We start from the raw sequence: 12,914 nt of genomic DNA on the forward strand, positions 1-12,914 counted from the left end.
TGGTAGGGACATAGATTCTATGACGATAACTGTTTTCTGTGAAAATGGGCGAAATCGGTTAAAGCAACGCCCACTTTTTATACACAGTCGACCGTCTGTCCTTCCGCTCGGCCGTTAACACGATAACTTAAGCAAAAATCGATATATATTAACTAAACTTAGTTCACGTACTTATGTATCTGACGCCACTTTATCTTGGTATAAAATATGGCCGAAATCCGACTATGACCACGCCCTCTTTTCCGATATCGAAAATTTCGAAAAATGAAAAAAAAAATGCCATAATTCTGTACCAAATATGAAAAAAGAGATGAAACATGGTAATTGGATTGGTTTATTGACGCAAAATATAACTTTAGAAAAAATTTTGTAAAATGGGTGTGACACCTACTATATTAAGTAGAAGAAAATGAAAAAGTTCCGCAGGGCGAAATCAAAAGCCTTTGGAATCTTGGCAGGAATACTGTGGTTTGACATATATAAATAAATTAGCGGTACCCGACAAAAGATGTTCTGGGTCACCCTGGTCCACCCTCATTGCGATATCTCGAAAAGGCGTCCACCTATAGAACTAAGGCCCACTACGTTTTAAATAATCATTAACACCTTTCATTTGATACACATGTCATACAAACACATTCCAGGGTTACCCTAGGTTCATTTTGCTAAATGGTGATTTTCCCTTATTTTGCCTCCAAAGCTCTCAGCTGAGTATGTAATGTTTGGCTACACCCGAACTTAGGCTTCATTACTTGCTTTTAGATAATTTTATAACGTAAGACTTTGCAGCACTGAGACATACAAATTTATTTCTAGCTTACCAGAGGACTTCAGTTTTTTCTAATTTTGGAAATATTTCCACCTAATTCTGATGTTACCCACATATGCGTATATTTTTGTTTTCGCCATATCAAGATTCTTTTATTTGTATTCTTGAATTTTAGTTTATTTTCGATATTTTTATGATGATAAGTATGCTACAGATAAACTAATTTTATTCATCAGTCTCTATTTGAAAAATCCATATTCCTTAAATACTAAACTAATACTGTCCATTTCCCCATTTACTCTTTACGATCTTTTATCTCATCTCCCGTTTTTAATCCACTTTTTCTTTCTTTTCCCTACTTTAATCTTATTCTTCTCAATTGCCCTAGATATCTCCCTATCCTCTTATTTTTCCTCTGAAAATTTCCCTGTATCGCTATCACACCCTTCCCCTTCCCTGTGCCTGTACTTCTGTGGATGCACTGTATTTGTTCTTCTCCCTTTGACTCTCCTTCTCTCCGATCTCGTTCTGCTTTCTTTACCTATAAATTTTTTTATTCCATTTTCTTACGATCGCCCTATTGAACCAAGAGTACGATTTTGTTTTTTAAAGGCCCAAATTCGCCCACTTCCGAAAAAAAAGTATCCCAAATATCAACCTAGTAAGAAAGCAATAAGATCTCACGTAGACTCATTATTTCCTTAGTGTTACCAGAATTTGATTGACGACCAAACATTAAAAACCTCACTAGGTACCAGTTTTCTAGGACCTAGCTCAATAGCTGACTCGAGATCTGGCAACTCTGCCGCTCCTAGTAGCTGGAGCCTTTTCTTGGCGAGCGTAAGACACCAGCGCAGGACGTGCTTAATCCTTTCTTCCTGCAACGCGCATTTCCTACATCTGCTGTCACTGATGAGCCCTAGCACATAAGCATGTGACGTCAGAACGCAGTATGCAGTTAGTATGCCCATCGCGAGCCTTAAATTTTCCCTCTTCCGAGATATGAGCTACTCTGTGAGTCTAATGTCATAGGCTTTGCACATGCTCTAAGAAATTTTGCAACCCCGCGCTTTTTTCCACGCCTTTTCTGCTTGATGGATCATATGCAACACCGGTCCCCTTTTGATTTCTCCCAAACGGATTGGGACGTCTATCGTCGATTCTGCGAGTGCTGCACCCTCCTTTACAACTCAATGGCTTTTTCGTTACCTTCTTTCCCTTTATGACCGGAAACCCAGTAGAGATGTATGGTACGGCCTGAGCGAAGTATTCCAATACTGCTTGGTAAAGAGATTATTGCCTTAATCGCCGCCTAACAATCAATATATGTATATATTGACGCGACTACAGCTGATTTAAAAATCCACCGCGGTTTTTAAGCGACTCAATACTTACATTTTGGAAGACTAAACCTGGTGTTACTAAATCAGTTTTGAAATTCGATGAAAATCTCTCTGATGAAAGAATAATTTTGGTAGTTTAGGAAGGAATTTAGGCTCTAAGAATATGAGAGGAGATTGAATTATGCTTTGTAAGAGAACGTGAATATGCGGTGAACGTAGAAATATCATTCGTTGGAACGAAAGTCCTACTTTGCAGGCCATCCTAATCAAGCAGCACGCAGCTCGAAACATTTAATAATCCATACATAGTATTAGTATTAAATTATATGTACACATACATACATATATACTCTATATACCCACCTTATAAAATCGCATCACCATAAAATATTTTATTTATAAATTTTTGAAAACGATTCAACTAACGCGACATAAATTGTTAACGAAGCTAGACACAAAGGCGAAATAATCTTTCCACGATTATCATGATAAAAACATTAAAAGCACGACAAAATTATTTGCTTTTGTTAAAATACGCGTGAAAAATCACAAACGAATTGTTATTAAAAAAGATATTAAGCTCGGCTTAATTTTTAAGTATCAAACTATTTTCACTATCACACACAAAAAAAAAAAGCAAGAAAAAACGAAATGCAAAAACATAGAATAGCAAAATCTTTAATTCGCACACTTCTTTGACTCTATTTTGCTTTTAACAAAGTAATAAAAAAAAAATATTTATAATTTATTTTTATTCTGCGCACGTGTTTTTTGCTAAACTATAGTATTTACTTTTGTTTTGATTTTATTTTTTGTTTTTGGTCTCAATAAACAACAGAAAAATTGTGACGTCCGCGCTCTACCTTACGAACGTTATTCTCTAACGGCGTTATGTGACGAACAAATAGCCAAGAGAAGGCCGCAAAAAAGTCAAACCGCTTTAGCTTACATTTTATTGTCAGGCTATTTGCGGGTGTGTGATTGAGAGAGATGGTGTAAAAAAAGAACATAAACTGTTAAAATGAAGAGATATGAGCTAACGAAGAGTACTGTGTGAAACTCTTAGCTTTTGTATTATATGTTTTTCGTTTGGGGACTGTTTGAGTTCGAATTGACTGCATGCGACATGTTCGTTTGGAGCATGTGTGAGTTTGATGACGGAATACAACAGACATCATGTGGTGTAAATATATCTTTCGTAAGAACCGTTTATTTGAAACTTGAAGCATATTAAGAAATGGAAATTTGCATTGATGGGCTAAAAGAACGGAGGACAAATTTGCATAACAAAATCTAGAACGTACCTAAGACTATAATCGCTATTTTTTTACACTCTCAAGTTATTTAATTTTAATAATAATTAACAATTTTTGTTGTTATTTAATAATAATTTTTAATTTCATCCGCAAGGAACTAACTTACTTAAAAGAGTGCTACAAAAATAAGAAATTGTAACCGCATTCATTCTTCATACTCAGCTGAGCAGAGCTCACAGAGTATATCAACTTTGTTCGCATAACGGTAATCCGTAACGGCATAAACTAATCGAGATAAATTTAGACTTCTATGTATCAAAATGATCTGGGCAAAAAAAAGAAATTCATTTAGCCATGTCCGTCCGTCGGTAAACACGATAACTTGAGTGAATTTTGAGGTATCTTGATAAAATTTGGTATGTAGGTTCCTGGGCACTCATCTCAGATCGCTATTTAAAATGAACGAAATCGGACCATAACCACGCCCACTTTTTCGATATCGAAAATTTCGAAAAACCGAAAATGTGCGATAATTCATTACCAAAGACGGCTAAAGCGCTGAAACTTGGTAGGTGGGTCAACCTTATGACGCAGAATAGAAAATTAGTAAAATTTTGGACAATGGGCTAAGCACCGCCCACTTTTAAAAGAAGGTAATTTCAAAGTTTTGCAAGCTGTAATTTGGCAGTCGTTGAAGATATTATGATGAAATTTGGCAGGAAAGTTACTCCTATTACTATATGTGTGCTAAGTAAAAATTTGCAAAATCGGATTACGAACACGCCCGCTTTAAAAAAAAATTTTTTATACACAGTCGTCCGTCTGTCGTTTCGCTCGGCCGTTAACACGATAACTTAAGCAAAAATCAATATATCTTTACCAAACTTAGTTCACGTACTTATCTGAACTCACTTTATCTTGGTATAAAAAATGGCCGAAATCCGACTGTGATCACGCTCACTTTTCGATATTGTATAGCGCGTTTTACACACTGTCCATTTTCCTTACAAACTCACAAGGAACATAAATATTTTGCTTGCTTACTTGCCTACCCCTGTTTGGTTCAATACTTATTGAACACCTTCAGAAGACTCACAATCACAAACTCACCATAACAGTCAACCAGCTGATTAGCGGGAGATAGTTTTTGGAATTTGACAGAAGATAGGTTGGTTGGCGGGTTTTTTCCGGCTTTTCTCGTTTTCTATCTGGAGCGGTTGAACAAGGAACATCACAAAAAGAGGAAACTAAAATCGTCGGCGGCTAAAAATCATCAAGTTGCTGTAAATTTTATAAATTGTAACCTCATTTATCCCAGTGCGATCCCACGGCGCAAACAATTTTCAATCAACTTTTTGCTTTTCTTTCAGTCTGGAGCTGCTGAAGAGGATGAAGGTAGGCTTTGCACGAAAAATTGGAATCTAGTCCGTTGAATTGCTTCACCAATCAAAATTGCACGTGGAGATTAACAAATTGCCTCATCATTTAATGATTTCGGCAAAACCGCCCAGCGCATTCAGTCTTGGCTCGATTATTTCCCTCGTGGGTGTGCTGCTAACGTGAGTCCGCATTCAAAATCACATAAATTGCACAATCATTCAAGGATCCATATACAACCACATTGCGCAAGTTGTACTACAACCTATATTCTATAAACCCTGAAGGTAGCCAATGCGAATGAATCTACTATATTACAATTGTAAGTAAAACAAACGAGAAATTATGTATTGCATTCCATAAACATTCAATTCAAAATAAATAAAATAAGAACCATTATATTGTAAAACGGACAAAGATTCGATTTTTATAAGTGAAAAGTGGAAATCCTCGATAGGATTCTAATAATACAAGGCGACTAATACATATTGTATTGTGACTCGTTCAAATGAAGATTCAACATAACCTGAAAACAAATTATGCATAAATGTGAAAAATGTAAATCAGAAATGTAGGAGACAGGAAACATTGTGAAGTAATTATAAATAAAAATGACTAGGAGCTAGACTTCCCTCAATGACCACATTTTATACATACACATAAGCTGATATTTACACGCTTGAATTTATATCAGCACTTTTCCATAGGGTTTAGTAATCAAACCAATTCGTATCTACAAGCACTGACTAGGGGTTGACACTAATAATTAAATTTGAAAGAAAGACCAGATAATGCAGATCAACGCCAATACTACGGATGCGGGGGAGGCCTTCTACGCTGCGTTTGATACGGCATAGTTGACATAAAATGTAAGTTCCATTTGAATGATAATTTACTTTCTTTTTTTTACATAGTTAAGTGTTGTGGAAGATTTACTAAGGCTGAGGTTTGGTCTTTCTCTTTTAGAATATATGCATGAATATATGTATGTCTATACCTAATAAGAAAAGTATAGTAAATGTAAGTTTTTCATAGATTTACAAAAATAGTTATTAAGCTTACAAAAAGAGTATTGAAGAATACCAAAATGTATTTAGTATTTTATAAACTTACTTAAAATTAATTCCCAAACCAAGTAACGGAAATTTCTGTTGGGTATGTACATATATATATATGCATATATACGAGTATACAACCCACTACTCAGCTTTCATTTGTTGCACCTCGGTTTCTATTGTTCTGTCTTTTGAGAAGACCACCCTGCCATATATTTGGAGGCAGAATTACAAATTAAATACCTCTTCTTTTAGTTCTACATCATTGTAAGAATATACATGCGTTTCACTATACTTTAATACATAAGGTTTTCTTATTTGGGCAATCGAAACTAAACGAAGAAACCATGTAAGAACTATGTATGTATGTACACATATTGAGGTAGGTCAGTAGTTCCATTTAGCTTACCCCCAAACAAAATAGTTAGTCATACTTGACATAAATTTAACGCTTACTACATAAGTTAATAGATGTTATAAATGAATATTGAATCATAGATATAGAAAGATAAAAACGTGTTAATGTATTCTTAAATACCTAAGTGTAAGCAACTAACACAATAAGTATGAATTGTATTGAATAAAATTAACTATGGAAATTTAATTTGGAGAATGATGGTCTGATTCCTGAGGAAATGTGTGTGGTAACTAATGGGGCTTCATCACCAGCTGAAAGCCATGGAAGGGAGGGCAGAGGGCAGCCGTCCAATATTCATTACGCTGCGATGGTAAGGTGTTATCTGGGGGTGGATTAAGAGATGACGGAAAGTACCAGTGAAAGTGTAAGTGCAGAATAGCAAGAATAATTTATCTTGTTAACCTTGCTGACGAGGGGTGCCTTACTCACAGCTGTGTTTGGGAACTCACGCTGCTGAAGCTAGTAGTAGAAAGGCACTCCCAAATGAGGAAGAAGGTGTTAACGTCAAGGGGTTCATAACAATATCGAAAATTACGAAAAATGAAAAAAATGTCATAATTCTATACCAGATATGGAAAAAGCGATGAAACATAGTAATTGAATTGGTTTATTGACGCAAAATATAACTTTAGAAACAACTTTGTAAAATGGGTGTGACACCTACCATATCAAGTAGAAGAAAATGAAAAAGTTCTGCAGGGCGAAATCAAACGCCCTTGGAATCTTGGCAGGAATACTGTTCGTAGTATTACATATATAAATAAATTAGCGGTACCCGACAGAAGATGTTCTGGGTCGCCCTGGTCCACATTTTGGTCGATATCTCGAAAACGCCTTCATATATACAACTAAGGGCCAATCCCTTTTAAAACTCTCATTAATACCTTTAATTTGATACCCATATCGTACAAACACATTCTAGAGTCACCTCTGGTCCACCTTTATAGCGATATCTCGAAAAGGCGTCCACCTATAGCACCAACTCCCTTTTAAAATACTCATTAACACCTTTCATTTGATACCCATATCGTACAAACACATTCTAGTGTCACCTCTGGTCCACCTTTATGGCGATATCTCGAAAAGGCGTCCACCTATAGCACCCACTCCCTTTTAAAATACTCATTAACACCTTTAATTTGATACCCATATCGTACAAACACATTCTAGTGTCACCCCTGGTCCACCTTTATGGCGATATCTCGAAAAGGCGTCCACCTATAGCACCCACTCCCTTTTAAAATACTCATTAACACCTTTCATTTGATACCCATATCGTACAAACACATTCTAGAGTCACCCCTGGTTTACCTTTATGGCGATATTCTGAAATGGCGTCCACCTATAAAACTATGGCCCACTCCCTTTTAAAATACTCTTTAATACCTTCCATTTGAAACCCATGTCATAAAAACACATTCCAGGTTATTTTTGCTAAATGGTGATTTTCCCTTATTTTGTCTCCAAAGCTCTCAGCTGAGTATGTAATGTTCGGTTACACCCGAACTTAGCCTTCCTTACTTGTGTTTATCTAAATTATTACTAAAAACTGATGTTTGTTTGATAGCAAAGAAGTTATATATGTATTAATATATAATAATGATGGAGTATAATATAATAATATATAATTCGTTTGGTATAAATTAAATAAATATAGTTTAAAAAAACTAAACAACACGCCGCACAGTGGGCTGGATTTGGTTTTCAGTGGACTTAGGGAAATGAAAAAAATATTAGTTAATAACCAAAAACTTTGATGGGGATCGATTTTAAGGCTCATTACATGACGTTTTATATATTTATATATTTTCATAAAGTCTTAAACAAAAAAGTTATAGCAAATAAAAAAATTTTATGTATGGGAAAAATCACATTTTTACCGTTAACTCATTTTCCTCACATTTCCTCAAAACTTCATTAATTTATTTATATAGTTAGGGTTATATGCTATGCAATGTACTCGGTTTCATGGTTCGAAAAGGTTCGCGTTTTTTTTTATTTTGTTTTTTTTTTTTTATTTTAGTATTGCGAATCACTTTTTAATTTTGGGTAGAATTTAAAAACAAAAATATTTTTTTCTTTTTTGCTTTTTGTTTTTTTTTTCGATTTTTTTTTTAATGTTAGTATTTATATCTGGTGGTCACCGTGGTGTGATGGTAGCGTGCTCCGCCTACCACACCGTATGCCCTGGGTTCGAACCCCGGGCACAGCAACATCAAAATTTTAGAAATAAGGTTTTTAAATTAGAAGAAAATTTTTCTAAGCGGGGTCGCCCCTCGGCAGTGTTTGGCAAGCGCTCCGGGTGTATTTCTGCCATGAAAAGCTCTCAGTGAAAACTCATCTGCCTTGCAGATGCCGTTCGGAGTCGGCATAAAATCATGTAGGTCCCATCCGGCCAATTTGTAGGGAAAATCAAGAGGAGCACGACGCAAATTGGAAGAGAAGCTCGGCCTTAGATCTCTTCGGAGGTTATTGCGCCTTACATTTATTTATTTTAATGTTAGTATTGCGAATCACTTTTTAATTCTGGGTAATATTTAAAAACAAAAATATTTGATAATTCATATTATGCACTTAATTTTTTTATATTGAATTTGCATTTAACAATCCAAAAAAGGTACAAATCAAAAATTTAGCTATTGCAGCTTGTTCGTAAATTTTTTTTTTATATGATGTTTACTCTTCCAGCTTGTTCGTTAGTACCAAAAGAGTAATTAAAAGCAAAAATTATTAGATCGGTCAATAGTCCATGAAATCTCTAAATCTCATGCTTACTAGGTAATTTCGATCTCCTCATTTGTGGCTTTGCGGCTAATTTTTCTTGCATGGGCTCGACGATATGCTCTAAAATCTTTATTTCCGCTGAAAGTTAAAGTGAATGTTAAAGTTAAAGCGAAAGTTAAAGTTAAAGTTAAAAATAAAGTTGATGTTAAAGTTAAAGTTAGGGTTAAAGTTAAAGTTAAGGTTAAAGTTAAAGTTGAAGTTAAATTTAAAGTTAAAGTTAAAGTTGAAGTTAAAGTTAAAGTTAAAAATAAAGTTAAAGTTAAAGTGAAAGTTAAATATTAACTTCTCATTTATTCAATAAAAGTAAAAAATTGGTTTCTTATCGGTCACCACGCTTAAAAAGGTTAACTTGAATTAATATCAAAGACAAAACTTGAATTAATATCAAAGAAAACAAAATGTTGCATAAATATTATAATTGCATAAGTTGATAATATGCAATAGCTTTACCGCGGCACTCCCCGAGTGCCACACGTCCTTTTTATTTTTTAAATAGAAAAATCAAGCTTTTTAAAATAAGAAAACCGGCGGCGGCGGCATGGTATAGTATATAATAGAGCCTACACCGCCGCCGCCAATAAAGTGATCGGCGTAAACCTCTAGATAGGTCTGTTTGCTCGCCTAGCCTAGAGAGTTACAAACATACAAGTGAATCAATTGTAAGCGTGTTAATAATAAACTGTTCATCCGAACAATTGTCGACTACTCCAAAGATAATTATCCGATTTGGTTGAAAGTTGACTAGTAAGTATATACCTTATTCCCGAAATCTTTTAATAGGGTTATTTTTTCGGAGAGGGGACAAGGCGCAGATCTATTCTAAAAAGTCTTGCATATAATGCGATTTGCTTGAAACTTAGTACGAGATACTTTTCTTCGGGAATAGGGCCAGAGAGGAACATTTTCGAAAAAATGCAATTTTTGGTTGAACAGGGTTAGAGGGAAATTGAATAGAAGGGGGAGAGGTAAAGAGATCGCGACAATGCAAAGATATGCACACGAACTGGAGAGCCACACGGAGTCGGAGAAGAAACAATGCTATGAATGAGGAGAGGGATTAGAAAGGTAGAAGGAGGGGGCAGATAAAGGGAGAGACGCTGAGAAAGGGGAAGAAGAAAGGGGGGGGGGGGGGAAGGCTAGGCAGAGACAGAGTGAGGAATAGAATTGACGAAGAGGGCGTATAGCAGGCATGCTTAACCAACGAAACGATATCATTTCGTTACGATAATCAACGTTAATAAACGAAACGAAGTCATTTCGTTTCGTTTATTAACGTTAAGATCGTCAAATTAACGAAATGATTTCGTTTCGTTTTCTGCCATATCAAAACGAAATCAAATCGTTTATGTTGATTATTAATTTCAAACTATGCTGGCAAAGCTGATTGATGGCGGAGTCATTAAAGGTGAAAGCATTAGCCAAGCTGATTGCAACTTTTCTCATGAATTTTGACAGTACGAACATTTCTCAGAGTATTTTTGACATTACCACCAACGAATTACACAAACAAATTACATAGTGTTTGTGTGTGTATGTGCGCTCGTTGTTACCACCTTACGGCTTCACCATGGCTATAGCATTGCCAGCACAATTCAAACATAAAGTATCACGTTTTTGTTAACGTTTTTAACGTTAACGAAAGCTTTTCGTTTCGGTTAAAAACGAGATACAATTTATCTTGATAATTTCTTTATCGATAATATTTCGAAGTGTTTCAACGGAAACGGTGGAAATTTTTTGATAAACGATTAGCTTAACGTTAAGGTGCATCTCTGGCGTATAGAGATGTCGATGAATATGTAGAGAGAAGTATAACGATATTTCTCCCTCTAATGGTGGAAGAGGTGAGCTTTGCCGATGGGGTATGTGATACTCTTGATGGAGTAAAAAAAAAATAATAATGACCTATCTGAGCGTAAAAAGATATGAAAATAAGTTACTTACTTACTTAATTGGTTCTTAGAGGGCCCATTACAGATAATTAGCATAGACTTGACTTGACTTGGCGTAAACTTGGCAAGTTAGCCACGAGTATACCCCACTTATTGACCTAAATATCAATTTGTACGACAAAATGTTAAAATAAAATGGAAACAAACAAATCTCATCTCAAAATGTAAACGTCACTTAGAACTTACATAGAAAATCGAAATTCAGACTTCTAAGTCAAGTTAAGTGTTGCTAAGTTTTGAGTAATCAGTAACATGCAATGTACATTTAACAGAACTGTAAGTGCCAGTTCTCAAGTCAAGTCAAGTCTATGCTAAGTATGAGTAATGGGCCCTTAACCGTTTAAACGGTTATGGCCGTCAAACAAAGCGCGCCAGTCGCTTCTTCTCTCTGTCAACTGGCGCGAATTGGTCACACCAAGGGAGTTTAAATCGTTTTCCACCAGGTCCTTCTAGCGGAGTGGGGCCCCCTCTACCTCTGCTTCCATAAGCGGTGGCCGGATCATAATCTTTCATTCGAATAACATGACCTAGCCAGCGCAGTCGCTGCGTTTTTATTTATTTATTTAAACTATTCAAAGTATGTTTGAGCTCTAGGCCAATATATACATATGTTTATTAAAATACAGCAAATGTGTTTAAACAATGTATATTTATTTGTCGAATGGTTTGTCTTGCCAATATTTCGACTTCAATCTGAAGTCATCTTCAGGACTGAAAAAAAACGAAAAACATTTATAGAGACATTGGTACATACATACATAATTATACAATTGTCGCAAGTGCCAACTTACACTTATGACTGCACCTGGTCGACTAACTTTATATTTTATATTTTAACAAACAAGGGTAAAAGAACATTAAAAAACATAAACAATAAAATACAGTAATCGTAAACAAATTTTTATACAAACAACAATACATTAATTCTCCAACCGTAAGCGACGCTCACATCAGCAGCAGGTGAACAATTGTGCAAACGAAGTCACACTCTTATTATAAGCCTTTTTTGTTGTTGTTGATAAGTTCTCTATAGGCGTAGGCGCAATGGTCTGTGTCTGATTTGAAATTTATGCGTTTGTCACTTGGTGTATTTATTATGTGTAACATTTCAAGTATATAGCGTTTATTGCTGTTTCTCTCATGCTGCATTATTGTTACATTTTCCAAGTCGGGAGAGTGTCCAGTGGTTCTACAGTGCTGAGTTAAAGCTGTCTTATTGTCATTAGGGTTGTCACGATTTTTGATATTTGTTTGTTAAAATATAAAATATAAAGTTAGTCGACCAGGTGCAGTCATAAGTGTAAGTTGGCACTTGCGACAATTGTATAATTATGTATGTATGTACCAATGTCTCTATAAATGTTTTTCGTTTTTTTTCAGTCCTGAAGATGACTTCAGATTGAAGTCGAAATATTGGCAAGACAAACCATTCGACAAATAAATATACATTGTTTAAACACATTTGCTGTATTTTAATAAACATATGTATATATCGGCCTAGAGCTCAAACATACTTTGAATATATTAACTAAAAGGCCGGAATACAAGAAATTAATTTATTTAAACTATAAAATATCAGGTCAAATTAGAAAATATCAGGCTATTTAATGCAGGAAGCGAACATTCGATACTTATACATTTATACAGGTCATTATAGTGCGCAAAGCAAATCCGCAGAGGATCGTTTTTTGCGAAGTTTAGGCGACATAGCGGTAAAACAAAAGGCACGTAGTGTCTCGACGTCCTAGCGGGAATAGCGAAATTAAGCCGAGCTAGCAATTCAGAAAAGTCAATCTCACCGATGACCAACTTGTGGATGAACAACACGCCAAGTAGAATTCTACGGTTTTCAAGAGTATTGGTGAGAAGAAGCCCACTTCTTCTGTAAGGTGGAAGATGAATGCAAGAATCCCAATTAAGACCGCGAAGTGCAAATATTAAGAATTGTTTCTGCACAGAC

General features: G+C 35.4%; 1 protein-coding gene across 3 annotated transcripts in view; it reads right to left on the minus strand.

Moving 5' to 3' along the window:
• Positions 1 to 2,991, minus strand: part of shn (schnurri) — a 283,143-nt gene extending 280,152 nt beyond the window's left edge. For 2 of the 3 annotated variants that reach the window (XM_067774069.1, XM_067774068.1), the window contains exon 1: positions 2,476 to 2,985. The gene's annotated coding sequence lies outside the window, so the exon portion shown is untranslated. Of the gene's footprint in view, positions 1 to 2,475 lie in introns of all 3 variants that reach the window. The other variant, XM_067774070.1, reaches the window with a different exon arrangement.
• Between the last annotated feature and the right edge of the window lie 9,923 nt (positions 2,992 to 12,914).

Source organism: Eurosta solidaginis, chromosome 3, assembly GCF_040869045.1.
Source record: "Eurosta solidaginis isolate ZX-2024a chromosome 3, ASM4086904v1, whole genome shotgun sequence".
Taxonomy (NCBI): domain Eukaryota; kingdom Metazoa; phylum Arthropoda; class Insecta; order Diptera; family Tephritidae; genus Eurosta; species Eurosta solidaginis.